Raw genomic sequence first — 15,350 nt, forward strand, 5'->3', positions numbered from 1 at the left:
CGATGTTTTCTCGTATTGCCAGCACTGATAATCGGTACTGGAATTTAGAGTAGTGGCAATAAAACAAGTGAATGTCGGAACTGGATATTATGTTCACAAGTTTACATGAAAAGTTTTCGTTTGGAGCGAACGGCAATTTTTCATATTTTCTTTGTAAAAAGTTTTTCTGTTCCGAAGTGTTTCTACTTTTCTCTCCCTGTTTGCTTGAGGAAACTCGCAGCAGTGCGATTGAGCCTAATAGATCAAGACGACGGACTAATTTTATTGTGAGACAGGACTCTTTTATTATTGTGAGAAAGGACTCTATTCTATTGTTGTTAAACATGGCAGATAAATATAGAAAGTGTGTGAAGTGTGGTGTATCTGCTGCGCAAGACCCTACACTTACTTTTCATTCTTTCCCGAGAGCTGGAAAGGCATCTAATTAAGCAAGGTAGATAATATAGTTTATGTAATTATCACTTCGCCGTTTTATTAAATGACTAAAATATTTCCTAAAAACACCATTAATTTCTTTAACTTCTAAAGTGGTTTTGCTATATTACTTACTAGTGTTGTTATTTTGTTTCAGGGTTCGGCTTTGGGCTGAATATTGTTTTGAAAATATTGCTGAAGTGGAGTTGAAAGACTTGCACAAGAGCCATAAGTTATTGTGTAGTAAGCATTTTGATCGCAGTGCCTTCACAAATGAGACGATGAAAAGGTTAAATCCTAATGCTGTTCCAAATTTGTTGTTCCCACCATTATTAGCTGAATTGTCACAAATGGAAGATTCAGCGGTATGATATTTAACACTTTTTTGTTAATTTTATAAATTTTTTCTTTAAAAAAGGGTTGTAATTTTATCTGCATTTTTTATTTCAGACAACTTCAGTGTCTTCGCAATCTTTTATACAATATCTGCCTAACTCTCCTCTAAAAGTTCAATCACAGCAATTGGACGTAAGTATCATGCATCATCCATAGACTAAAACAGTACACTGCTGGACTAAAGCCCTCAAGAGGGAAGGGTATGTCTATAATCACCATGCTGGGCAGACGGGTTAGTGATTGCATTACTATGAATAGTTTTGCCCGAAGCTTCACTCACATTCAAATAGATAAATGTAAATAAAATTCAGGTTTTTTTTCTACTGGAAGAAATCTTGTTTTCTTCATTTGTAACAATTTGCATTAAAAATTTTCATGATGATCACTTGAACAGTGAGTGTGAAAGTGTAACAATCAAATAACCTTGTATTTGTATTTTTATTATTATTAGTTTGGATGTTCTGTTATGCTTCATAACAATGTTTTTTCATAATCTTCACCAACATCATCATACATGCAACTTTCAGGCATGTGGGTTCCTTCACAATGTTACTCTTCACCATCAACGCAAGTGACATGTAATTGCTAAACAAAGTAAAATATACAAACTGTAATATAAATTAAATGGATATTTCTGTATTCCAGATTACTTTTGTGACTCAACCTGTCAATTTGAATAACATAAAAATTAACAAACATTTTAAAAGATGCAAGAAGTATATTAATAAAATATACAGACAGAGTGAGTACTTAGAAAAATTGAATGAAAATTTAAAACCTGCATTTGGTGTGCTTTTACAAAGCCAAATGGTTAATACACCTAGAAAATTAAATGGTTGTCGCTGGACTTTAAATGAAAAAATCATAGCACTGGCTATGTATAAAAAATCCAGTGCATGCTATAGATTGTAGTGCAGTAAAGTTATGGCAAATTTAAAGGAAATTACACTAACACAGTCAAAAACTGATAATTTGTGTACATTAATGTTTGACGAGATGGCAATTCGAAAAAATTTGTTATATAATCCAAGAACAGACAAGATTGAAGGATACCAGGATCATGGTTCCCAAGGTAGAAGCCAACAAATAGCATCACATGCATTGGTTTTTATGTTGGTAGGATTAAGAAAAAGGTGGAAGCAACCAATAGCCCACTATTTCTCAGGAGAATCGGTAACAGCTGATAGACTTCAAGCAATTATTAAAGAGGTGCGTAGATAAACACTAATATTTTATAACTACTCCCTTTACTAAACTTTGTAGTTATTCCATATACAGTAGAAGTAGGGGGTGAGAAGTATGATCAGCAAAATTTCAATTACCTTCTAAAAGATACCTTGAACAATTACTGTAATATTTTAACATATTAACTTTAAATAATATTAAACCCATACATAATAACCCTACCTTTAAAGATATAAGCAGAGGAACAGATGGTGGAAAGTACCTTTGTATTATTCTATGCCTGTTTTATATTTATTTAATCACATTTTTTTTTATTTTAGGTATTGGCAGAATGTTACTTAAACAATTTTAAAGTTGTAGCAACAGTGTGTGACATGGATGGAGTAAATGTAAGAGCCATAAATTCCCTAGGGTCCACACTAGAGACACCTTATTTTCAACTTCAAGGAAATGAAATTGTGACTATTATGGATCCCCCACATCTCCTCAAGTGTTTTAGGAACAACTTTTTAAAACACAATATTGAATGTCCAGAAAATTTTTCAATACATGGAACAACAGGTACCATCTAAATTTATATATTATGATTAAATTGTATTCTGCAATAGTAAATAAGACAATAAAAAGTAAATTGGTAGGTACTACAATGTTGTTTTACGATTTCAGGACTGGCAAAATGGAAGCATATCCAAGACTTTTTTAAAGTGGACAATAAAAATCCCAATTTCGTATTTGAACCTGCACTCACAGAACAACATATTAATCCAAATGGGAAGCAAAAAATGAAAGTGAAGTTAGCAGCACAAGTTTTAAGTCATTCGGTTGCTGCAGGATTGTTTGCTAAAGTGTCTTCAAGTAAGTTGCTTATATATTAATGTGTATCTTGAGTTGCTACAAATAGGACAAGTCCTACATATCATAACAAAAGACCTTGAATTAAAAAAAAACATAAATGCACACCCTTTAGCATGGTATTATTATAGATTTTGAACTTATATATTCAGTAGTTACTTTAGTTTATCAGATATTTATAACAACCGAAAATTGTATGACAATTTAGTAAAGGAAATAAGCAGGCATAGAAATTTACTTTTCCTTTGTTCAGATCAATTTATGCTTATTAAAATTAAATTATGGTTAGTTTGATATTTTATTTCATTTTGTATCTTTCAGATCACATTTCCCCTGATGCTGTAGTTACAGCAACACTCATCAGCAAAATAGATTCTATTTTTGATGCATTAAATGCTGAAGATCCAGATTTAAAAAGAGGGAAGAAATTTTCATCAAATCTCAGTAAATCAAGTGGACATTTAGAGCTATTCTCAGAATTAAAAACATTTTTTAAGAATGTTAAATTTATTGGGGCTCGTTGTACCCATCCTTCGGCCAATGGGTGGATACGAACAATTGGGGCTGTAGAAAGGCTTTGGCATAATTTGCAAAAATTAAAAATACAGGCAATTTCTACCCGAAGACTAAACCAAGACCCTTTAGAAATCTCTTTGGTTGTATACGGGGCCGCTTTGGTTCCAATCCTAACCCAAATGTGCAACAATTTATTGCTGGTTTGAAAACCAGCATTGTAAATAATTTAAAATATAAATGTAATAGTAAAAATTGTGAAGATGATGCTAACACACTATTAACTAATATGACCACATATTTGAAAACTAGAACGCCTGTACCAGTGTCATCACCTAATCAGTTGTACGATATTGATGTTACTGACATTGACAGAACCAGGCATGTGCCTTTGGATGTGGATTTGTATTTAAAAAACTTAAAAACAATACATGTATGAGTTGCAAAGAAATTATGCTATCGAATTCTATAGAACCAGTGCACATATTTAATAGTTTTAAGGAATATAATGAAAGAAAGTCTAGCTTGAACTATGTTACTGCTGAGTTCATACAATGCGTTGAGTTATGTGCAACTTACATTAATGAATTTTTGAATATGAATTCACACACGGGAGAGTTAAAAAAAACATTAAATAGAAAATTAAAGGACAGAATATTGTTCAGCTGGTTAGATGGATGCATGACTCATAAAGTTGAAAACACTACTCATATTCTTAATAGTGTGTTAGCAATATGCATTAAAAGGTTTTGTATTTTAAAAAACAGAACTTTTGCGGCAGAAGCTAGTAAAATTTCATTACTAAGAAAAATAACTATTTTAAAACATGTATAAAAATAATAAAAGATATAACCAAATCCTATGTTGTTTTTTCTTCACTCTATCTGCATACGAAAAAATAAGTAAAAAGAACTATTTTGCACACTACGATGGCTGGAATAAAAATATGTAAAACACCGAATTATTATTCTACGGTGTTTTAAATATTTTTATTTCAGCCATCACAGTTCACAAACTTCCAAAATTCCATTCAATAATTTCCCGCCACAATTTTCGTTGTGTGGAACCATTAATACTGTTTTTTTACTTATTTATTTATCATGATTCGTCAATGACATTCACAAGTTACACACAGGTTAACGTTGCCGCGATTTTGAATATAGTAAAATAGTGTACCTACCAGATGTAATATTTAAAGCTCTTTACAAAATAATTATTTATGAAAAAAAGAAAATCTGTGTTGACTACATTTAAGTTTTATTCTATTTTATCCAACAAAAAAAAACAAATTGCTATTCAAATGCAACAAGTGTTGGGTTTTCATGTTATTCAATAAATAAATGAGAAAAAACGAGTGATGTAATAACACACCTATTGCGTAAAGGCCGCATAGCTGTCGCGATAAGTTTACACACGCCAGGCGTGTGGGGCCGCATGCTCGTAGCGCCTGTTTCGAATACGCTTCACCAGTGCTGAAAACACGCCTAGCGTGTAATCCTGCCGCACTCGTGTACCGTATTTGTTAATGTTAGGCAGCAGTCAACGCGTTAAGGTTAATTTATAGTTTATTTATTCATTTTATAATGAAAGCATATTCGTGCGGTTTTTGTTTGGGTTCAGTGTGCCTGGAAAAAGTACTTAGAGAAAACTTTAATTTCTATCCCTACTTATATCGTAAAATTAGAAATCATTCGCAAAGGAAGGAGTGTACCAATGTTACAAATATCCCAAAAAAAGGTGATAAAGTAACGCGTATATTTAATAATAAATATTACGAAAACTATTCTTGGCTAAGCGGCTTTGAACACACCAATCGATTAATTTGCTTTCCTTTTGTTTTATTGTCCAATATACGTAAAGTGTGGAATGATAAAGGATATTGTGATCTTAATAATTTTCATAAAAACGCTAAAAACATGATATGTTGGAAAAATATTATCATCATCAGTGTGCTTAGAAAATGCTGCCGAATGGTGTGTCATAATTTTGTGACGTAAATCAGGGTATGTACTTTTATTCAATTAGCAGTAGATAGACGATAGTATTAAATCAATCAAAAATATAACTTTCGTAAAGTAATTTGATTATAAACCGACATACCTATCTAAAATCTAAATTTTAATTTTACTTTATGTTTGTGTTGAACACCTTGTGCATACCCTGGGTCCAAGGGCTATGCACGCCACTGAGTATATACCTTCAAAGAAGATAGCGGGCGTGTAGTTGTCCTGCGTAGTAGTCATACATAGCGCATGCCACGGATCGACCGAACCGTGCACGTACGCGACCCGACCGGCGGGTATGTTTAAACCACCGAACTCTTCATTAGTCCACTCAGCACACGCGTTCACAAACACAGAGTCAAATCTGTAACGAAGAGAAAATAATATTAAAAATTGTTCAATGTACATACTTGTTTCAGTGTTTATTTTATAACTTAAGCTTATTTAAGCGATTATTTATGAACTATTTATGAAATTTATAGCTAATAAATCTAATAGGTTGGGGAAAAAGTCTTTTCGCATTATAGTATGTATGAACATGTAATAAAATCTCTTTGGCTATACTATTTGTATCTGGCTGGTTTTGGTATCAAATTAGGAAAATGTGTGAAGATGAGTGAATCTAATGAAGAAATTCCTTTTTACCTTTTAAAATTTTACTACAAAAAAGGTAAAAATGCAACGCAAGCCGCGAAAAAAATTTGGGTTTAGCGTTTTCAATCCGGAAATTTTGATGTCAAAGATGCACCTCGCTCTGGTTAGGAGGAGCCCTATGACGGATATAATGGATGCCATTTTTGAAAAAGTGGACCAAGATGGGCAAATCAGTAGGTACAATGTAGCTGAAGAACTGGGAATTGACCACAAAACCATTTTTGACGGAGCTGATAAGAAGTGGATCATGACCGAACCATTTTTGAACTGGTGATGAGAAGTGGATCATGTACGACAAGAAAGTGCGAAAAAGGTCACGGTCAAAGGCCGATCAGGCTTCACAGACTGTGGCGAAACCCGGGTTAACTCGCAACAAGGTGACGCTGTGTGTGTAGTAGTAGGATTGGAAGGGCATTATTCATTATAAGCTGTTACCACCAGGCAGGACCATCAATTCTGAATTCTACTGCGAACAACTGATGAGATTAAAGCAAGAAGTTTAGAGAAAGCGGCCGGAATTAATCAACAGAAGAGGTGTGGTTTTTCATCATGATAACGCTAGACCTAACACATCTTTAGCCACTCAGCTAAAATTAAGATAGTTTGGCTGGGAGGTGGTAATGCATCCGCTGTATAGTCCTGACCTTACACCTTCAGATTTCCACCTGTTTCGGTCTCTTCAGAATTCTTTAGGCAGTGTCAGGTTAACATCACGAGAGGACTGCCAAAACTACTTGTCGCGGTTTTTTGATTTCAGAAACCCCAAAATTTCTATAGCAATGGGATTATGTCCCTACCTACCTATGCCTAATTTATGCAAAGGAAGAAAATAAATTCCAAAAACTTTTTAATGCTGATAGTACTTCTAGAAAAAGAGGTAGTATTTAGATTTTATTACAACGTTCTACATAGATACTAGTTTGCGAAAAGACTATTATTCCCGCAACCCACTTTTCCGCAAATTTCTCCCTATATCACATTTCAATTTGTATGTCCACTTAAACTAACTTTATAACATTACTATCAGCAGGTGGATCAACTGAATTCCAAACTTTTTTCTCCAAAAGTGACAGATACTCTACATTCATAGCTTTTTGCCACCAGAGGAGTTTGATAACTTTATTGCCTACACATATGTTTGTGGCTTCTCAAAAATTCTGGTCTACATACCTATTTTATAATCGCCATATTTCGTCGGCGGTGTACCACGTGTACTGCGCATGGATCGGCAGCTGACAGACTCCTCTGTACTAGTCGCCACTTCCCCTCCAACTATAGCGCCGCCGACGTCTCGCGTCGTTTTTTCTCTCTTCCGCCTTTCCTCAGCAGAAGACTCGGCATCAGTAGAGGCCTGCTCTACCTCACTGTTGTTGCAGCAGTCATCGCCAGACTCACCATCTGTTAATTCATATAAAAATCATGTGATTTATTTATATTATATAAGACGAGAATTACGATATTCATCAATGTCAGCACATTTATTTTCAATAAAAAGTACATTAGGAATGTGCTTTTTACTATACAGAATAACCTTCCTTGGATTTATTTAATGGTTCTATAAATCGGTAACGCTGAATAACCGACAAAAATGCACAACTTTCTCTTAGCGTTCAATTTATTATGTAGACTAGACTGCGGGATTAATGAATAGGCAATGCATCCAAAAACAAAGGTTTCCTTTACAAATAGTGTGTCGGGACCACACTTCCTCAGTGTTGCTTCTGGTATTCAAATACATCTGCTGAGTACAATGCGGTAAGGTAAGCTGGTGAGCTGTTCCCTTCTTCTCTAGGAAACACTTAACACTGCCCCTATGGTAATTCAAAATCAAAACCAATGTTATCAAAACGCAGGCATTTATATGTTACGCACTTACGTAATAATTATTTGATAAAGCAATCTTACACTTCACACATTTTCTTGAATAAATATCTAAAGTTTTGAAGAGAAAAATTATTAGTAGTAAGGGCGAGTAAGTACCTTGCATTTCCACAGCTGGAGTCTCTCATAGGGCTCCACACGTCACTATGGATGAGTTCCAAGGGTCGGCCAACACGTTTCGTAGATCTTTTCGGAGCCCGGGCCACAGGCTTTCCTTCCAGGCAGGCGCAAACTTGTTGAAATCTTCTTTGTCATCCTGAAATGAACATACCTTTAAGACAATGATACCCTAACCGTCTATGCCATAAATCAGTGTTCATGTTAAGTATTATTAGACTTAACTAACTTTGCAATATTGACTTCCTGCGCTTGATGTAGGACAGTCATCGATTGCTCTTTTGCAAAACAAAACATTCATTCTATCAGTGACGTGCATAGAGGGTATGTAAAGTATATGCAAATGTTTATTTAATTTTCATTTTCATTAATTCTTCATTTTATATCATCTGCATACCCTGTACATAGCCTCAATGCACGCTACTGCATTCTATATACACCCACATAGATTGGCAGATATAACAGGCTGGTGTTGTATACTACAACTGTCATGGACAAAACACCCATCTACATTCATGATCACAACCATGCCTCTTTCACATAATTTAATAACAGAAAACAAATTTTGCAGACAACTACGGAACGTAAAAAACATTGTTTAAGGTTTTATCAAAGTTATTTATGCTGTTTACATGAATATCTGTAGAGCTCTCCAGTTTAGTCGCTCCATCATCACAAGTGATCATCCTTTTCCATCCATCACCACGGAAAGATCTGGAGCAGTCTTATTCCTAGCCAGGACTGCACGGACAATGTGATCAAAAGAGTTAGTGTTTAAAATTATACAACTTTAGGAAGTAACAGTTTCTACCCTTAGTAAAAGTTTGTTCACTGGCAATACAGTACAGCGTCGCTGGTACAGTTGCTTTCGAGTATTGTAGCAGTATACTTCAGTTAAATTGAATGTATATCCAAACCCTGTTTTAAAGCCTATAAACACTTCAACAGCCTAGACAGTAGATCTAAAAGGAACGTTTGTAAGTGGATAAAAATCAATACAGGATTTGCGACACTAAAACGATTGCAGTAAGAAGTTTTGTTTCGATACGCGAAATCGACTACGACTGCGAGCGTGCAAATGTGCTAAGGGTAAAAAGTCTTTCCCCATCAAATAAATAAATGAAAATATCATAATAATGTACTCAAGACTCCCCAGTAAACTGGTTAAAAGTAAAAGTCTTTTAAACTGTAATAAACCACATCCGAGCATGTTCACATTGAAATTGCCTGGTCTCCCCGTCCTCCCGTGTCAAACGGATGGTAACCCCTTTAGACCCTGACCTATTACCCCCATCTCTCCCATCCCCCTTAATTCTTAAATCTAGACAGATTACGAGTCTTAGAATATCTACGTCGAGTTTGTAAACACTTATTTTTCTTCAGTTAAAGGCAAATCCGCGTAACTATTACGCACCAACGCCAACATTAATAATCAATCAAATCCAACATATTCATTAAAATTAATTTTGGTCAGAACATTTCAATTATAAGTATAGGTATTAAAGAAAATGTAGATAGAGCGAAAGTACAATCTCATGTTAAATGTTTTTAAGGAGAAGTAGAAAGCTTCTGAAATCCATTGGTTGATATTATAGTGTATTCTTAAATCTAAGTAAAAAAAAAAAAAAAATGCATTGATAACCTCTTCCTTTATTTGAAGTCGGTTAGAACTATGAAAGAAGAAATAACCTACCCTACCCAGTAATGCGGAAGCCACTTAGGAAGAATAAGTTAAAAGTAGTTAATAATTAGTATATACAGTGGCGTGCATTGCATATATGCAAATAAGCAGTGCATACCCTACCCTCAGGGTCTTAAAGAGCCTTCAGATAGGACCATTAAAGTTTTGTAATTAAAAAAACACTAAGTAAAAAATATATGAAAGCGCCATCTAGTAATGAGCGGCCAAACTTCTAGGTCAATTGTCGCTAGACAGGCGACAGCGCAACCAGCGCGCGCGAGGCGCATAGCGTACAAAATAAAATCTTTAGCGTATATCTCTAAAAGCGTATTTTAATTTTTAACCGTAAATGCTAAACATTTACCTTTTAAAACACGTAAAAATCTCATGTTATCTATTGCAGGGTAAATCAATTATTATGAATCACTCGACATATGACGCCCTCTACTGTTGCATAGAAATATCAAATAAAATAAGCACGCCCAAAGAAAGAATCGTTCTGCTAGATGTGTGCGTGCAAGTTAGTAGTGTGTGTCGTGTAATGTTATAATCGTGCGCTTGTACTTACAAGATTAGCATCGGTCTTGTGTGAACAGTTTCATTCATAAATTCTCTATTCTCTAATTACGTGTTTCATTTTTTCTATGAATAAAATGATTTGCTTGGTTTGTTATTGTTGTTAAAGGTCATTATTCTTTTTTTAGAATTAAAAACATTATTCACAAATGTAAATACCTTTTAGTGTCTTTTAAGAAAATTAAGGATCTAATATTATCGAATTAGTCTTTCGTTTTGAAAATAATCTATGAAACCAAACGCTGTCTCAATTTTGAAAAATGAATAATTTAGGTTTTCCAGGAATCATTGGAGAGTGAGAGAGTTAACAATAAATATGGTTTCTATTTATTGTTTACATATCAAAATAAAATAGCGTTCGTACCCATACTTACAAAAAATTAAAGACATATTTTGACTAATTTCGATTGCAATATTATCATTAGCATATTCGATCGCCATTATTGTTTACCTTCGAACAATGCTGTATGGCGTTGGTGATAAATAAACGGTTCAAGTGCATAAATTCAGTAACTTATAAAAGTTTGAGCAGTGATAGTTTAATGTGTTAAGGTTAATTTATAGTTTATTCATTCATTTTATAATGAAAGCATATTCGTGCGGTCTTTGTTTGGGTTCAGTGTGCCTGGAAAAAGTACTTAGAGAAAACTTTAATTTCTATCCCTACTTATATCGTAAAATTAGAAATCATTCGCAAAGGAAGGAGTGTACCAATGTTACAAATATCCCAAAAAAAGGTGATAAAGTAACGCGTATATTTAATAATAAATATTACGAAAACTATTCTTGGCTAAGCGGCTTTGTACACACCAATCGATTAATTTCCTTTCCTTTTGTTTTATTGTCCAATATACGTAAAGTATGGAATGATAAAGGATATTGTGATCTTAATAATTTTCATAAAAACGCTAAAAACATGATATGTTGGAAAAATATTATCATCATCAGTGTGCTTAGAAAATGCTGCCGAATGGTGTGTCATAATTTTGTGACGTAAATCAGGGTATGTACTTTTATTCAATTAGCAGTAGATAGACGATAGTATTAAATCAATCAAAAATATAACTTTCGTAAAGTAATTTGATTATAAACCGACATACCTATCTAAAATCTAAATTTTAATTTTACTTTATGTTTGTGTTGAACACCTTGTGCATACCCTGGGTCCAAGGGCTATGCACGCCACTGAGTATATACCTTCAAAGAAGATAGCGGGCGTGTAGTTGTCCTGCGTAGTAGTCATACATAGCGCATGCCACGGATCGACCGAACCGTGCACGTACGCGACCCGACCGGCGGGTATGTTTAAACCACCGAACTCTTCATTAGTCCACTCAGCACACGCGTTCACAAACACAGAGTCAAATCTGTAACGAAGAGAAAATAATATTAAAAATTGTTCAATGTACATACTTGTTTCAGTGTTTATTTTATAACTTAAGCTTATTTAAGCGATTATTTATGAACTATTTATGAAATTTATAGCTAATAAATCTAATAGGTTGGGGAAAAAGTCTTTTCGCATTATAGTATGTATGAACATGTAATAAAATCTCTTTGGCTATACTATTTGTATCTGGCTGGTTTTGGTATCAAATTAGGAAAATGTGTGAAGATGAGTGAATCTAATGAAGAAATTCCTTTTTACCTTTTAAAATTTTACTACAAAAAAGGTAAAAATGCAACGCAAGCCGCGAAAAAAATTTGGGTTTAGCGTTTTCAATCCGGAAATTTTGATGTCAAAGATGCACCTCGCTCTGGTTAGGAGGAGCCCTATGACGGATATAATGGATGCCATTTTTGAAAAAGTGGACCAAGATGGGCAAATCAGTAGGTACAATGTAGCTGAAGAACTGGGAATTGACCACAAAACCATTTTTGACGGAGCTGATAAGAAGTGGATCATGACCGAACCATTTTTGAACTGGTGATGAGAAGTGGATCATGTACGACAAGAAAGTGCGAAAAAGGTCACGGTCAAAGGCCGATCAGGCTTCACAGACTGTGGCGAAACCCGGGTTAACTCGCAACAAGGTGACGCTGTGTGTGTAGTAGTAGGATTGGAAGGGCATTATTCATTATAAGCTGTTACCACCAGGCAGGACCATCAATTCTGAATTCTACTGCGAACAACTGATGAGATTAAAGCAAGAAGTTTAGAGAAAGCGGCCGGAATTAATCAACAGAAGAGGTGTGGTTTTTCATCATGATAACGCTAGACCTAACACATCTTTAGCCACTCAGCTAAAATTAAGATAGTTTGGCTGGGAGGTGGTAATGCATCCGCTGTATAGTCCTGACCTTACACCTTCAGATTTCCACCTGTTTCGGTCTCTTCAGAATTCTTTAGGCAGTGTCAGGTTAACATCACAGGAGGACTGCCAAAACTACTTGTCGCGGTTTTTTGATTTCAGAAACCCCAAAATTTCTATAGCAATGGGATTATGTCCCTACCTACCTATGCCTAATTTATGCAAAGGAAGAAAATAAATTCCAAAAACTTTTTAATGCTGATAGTACTTCTAGAAAAAGAGGTAGTATTTAGATTTTATTACAACGTTCTACATAGATACTAGTTTGCGAAAAGACTATTATTCCCGCAACCCACTTTTCCGCAAATTTCTCCCTATATCACATTTCAATTTGTATGTCCACTTAAACTAACTTTATAACATTACTATCAGCAGGTGGATCAACTGAATTCCAAACTTTTTTCTCCAAAAGTGACAGATACTCTACATTCATAGCTTTTTGCCACCAGAGGAGTTTGATAACTTTATTGCCTACACATATGTTTGTGGCTTCTCAAAAATTCTGGTCTACATACCTATTTTATAATCGCCATATTTCGTCGGCGGTGTACCACGTGTACTGCGCATGGATCGGCAGCTGACAGACTCCTCTGTACTAGTCGCCACTTCCCCTCCAACTATAGCGCCGCCGACGTCTCGCGTCGTTTTTTCTCTCTTCCGCCTTTCCTCAGCAGAAGACTCGGCATCAGTAGAGGCCTGCTCTACCTCACTGTTGTTGCAGCAGTCATCGCCAGACTCACCATCTGTTAATTCATATAAAAATCATGTGATTTATTTATATTATATAAGACGAGAATTACGATATTCATCAATGTCAGCACATTTATTTTCAATAAAAAGTACATTAGGAATGTGCTTTTTACTATACAGAATAACCTTCCTTGGATTTATTTAATGGTTCTATAAATCGGTAACGCTGAATAACCGACAAAAATGCACAACTTTCTCTTAGCGTTCAATTTATTATGTAGACTAGACTGCGGGATTAATGAATAGGCAATGCATCCAAAAACAAAGGTTTCCTTTACAAATAGTGTGTCGGGACCACACTTCCTCAGTGTTGCTTCTGGTATTCAAATACATCTGCTGAGTACAATGCGGTAAGGTAAGCTGGTGAGCTGTTCCCTTCTTCTCTAGGAAACACTTAACACTGCCCCTATGGTAATTCAAAATCAAAACCAATGTTATCAAAACGCAGGCATTTTATATGTTACGCACTTACGTAATAATTATTTGATAAAGCAATCTTACACTTCACACATTTTCTTGAATAAATATCTAAAGTTTTGAAGAGAAAAATTATTAGTAGTAAGGGCGAGTAAGTACCTTGCATTTCCACAGCTGGAGTCTCTCATAGGGCTCCACACGTCACTATGGATGAGTTCCAAGGGTCGGCCAACACGTTTCGTAGATCTTTTCGGAGCCCGGGCCACAGGCTTTCCTTCCAGGCAGGCGCAAACTTGTTGAAATCTTCTTTGTCATCCTGAAATGAACATACCTTTAAGACAATGATACCCTAACCGTCTATGCCATAAATCAGTGTTCATGTTAAGTATTATTAGACTTAACTAACTTTGCAATATTGACTTCCTGCGCTTGATGTAGGACAGTCATCGATTGCTCTTTTGCAAAACAAAACATTCATTCTATCAGTGACGTGCATAGAGGGTATGTAAAGTATATGCAAATGTTTATTTAATTTTCATTTTCATTAATTCTTCATTTTATATCATCTGCATACCCTGTACATAGCCTCAATGCACGCTACTGCATTCTATATACACCCACATAGATTAGCAGATATAACAGGCTGGTGTTGTATACTACAACTGTCATGGACAAAACACCCATCTACATTCATGATCACAACCATGCCTCTTTCACATAATTTAATAACAGAAAACAAATTTTGCAGACAACTACGGAACGTAAAAAACATTGTTTAAGGTTTTATCAAAGTTATTTATGCTGTTTACATGAATATCTGTAGAGCTCTCCAGTTTAGTCGCTCCATCATCACAAGTGATCATCCTTTTCCATCCATCACCACGGAAAGATCTGGAGCAGTCTTATTCCTAGCCAGGACTGCACGGACAATGTGATCAAAAGAGTTAGTGTTTAAAATTATACAACTTTAGGAAGTAACAGTTTCTACCCTTAGTAAAAGTTTGTTCACTGGCAATACAGTACAGCGTCGCTGGTACAGTTGCTTTCGAGTATTGTAGCAGTATACTTCAGTTAAATTGAATGTATATCCAAACCCTGTTTTAAAGCCTATAAACACTTCAACAGCCTAGACAGTAGATCTAAAAGGAACGTTTGTAAGTGGATAAAAATCAATACAGGATTTGCGACACTAAAACGATTGCAGTAAGAAGTTTTGTTTCGATACGCGAAATCGACTACGACTGCGAGCGTGCAAATGTGCTAAGGGTAAAAAGTCTTTCCCCATCAAATAAATAAATGAAAATATCATAATAATGTACTCAAGACTCCCCAGTAAACTGGTTAAAAGTAAAAGTCTTTTAAACTGTAATAAACCACATCCGAGCATGTTCACATTGAAATTGCCTGGTCTCCCCGTCCTCCCGTGTCAAACGGATGGTAACCCCTTTAGACCCTGACCTATTACCCCCATCTCTCCCATCCCGCTTAATTCTTAAATCTAGACAGATTACGAGTCTTAGAATATCTACGTCGAGTTTGTAAACACTTATTTTTCTTCAGTTAAAGGCAAATCCGCGTAACTATTACGCACCAACGCCA

General features: G+C 35.2%; 1 long non-coding RNA gene across 1 annotated transcript; it reads left to right on the forward strand.

Annotated features, from left to right (window-relative positions):
• Positions 1–451: 451 nt before the first annotated feature.
• Positions 452–1,475, forward strand: LOC120636871. Its single transcript, XR_005659411.1, has 3 exons — positions 452–779; positions 865–942; positions 1,456–1,475. It is a non-coding gene; the product is annotated as an uncharacterized LOC120636871 (long non-coding RNA).
• Positions 1,476–15,350: the final 13,875 nt, after the last annotated feature.

The sequence above is a fragment of the Pararge aegeria genome, assembly GCF_905163445.1.
Source record: "Pararge aegeria chromosome W unlocalized genomic scaffold, ilParAegt1.1 SUPER_W_unloc_6, whole genome shotgun sequence".
Taxonomy (NCBI): domain Eukaryota; kingdom Metazoa; phylum Arthropoda; class Insecta; order Lepidoptera; family Nymphalidae; genus Pararge; species Pararge aegeria.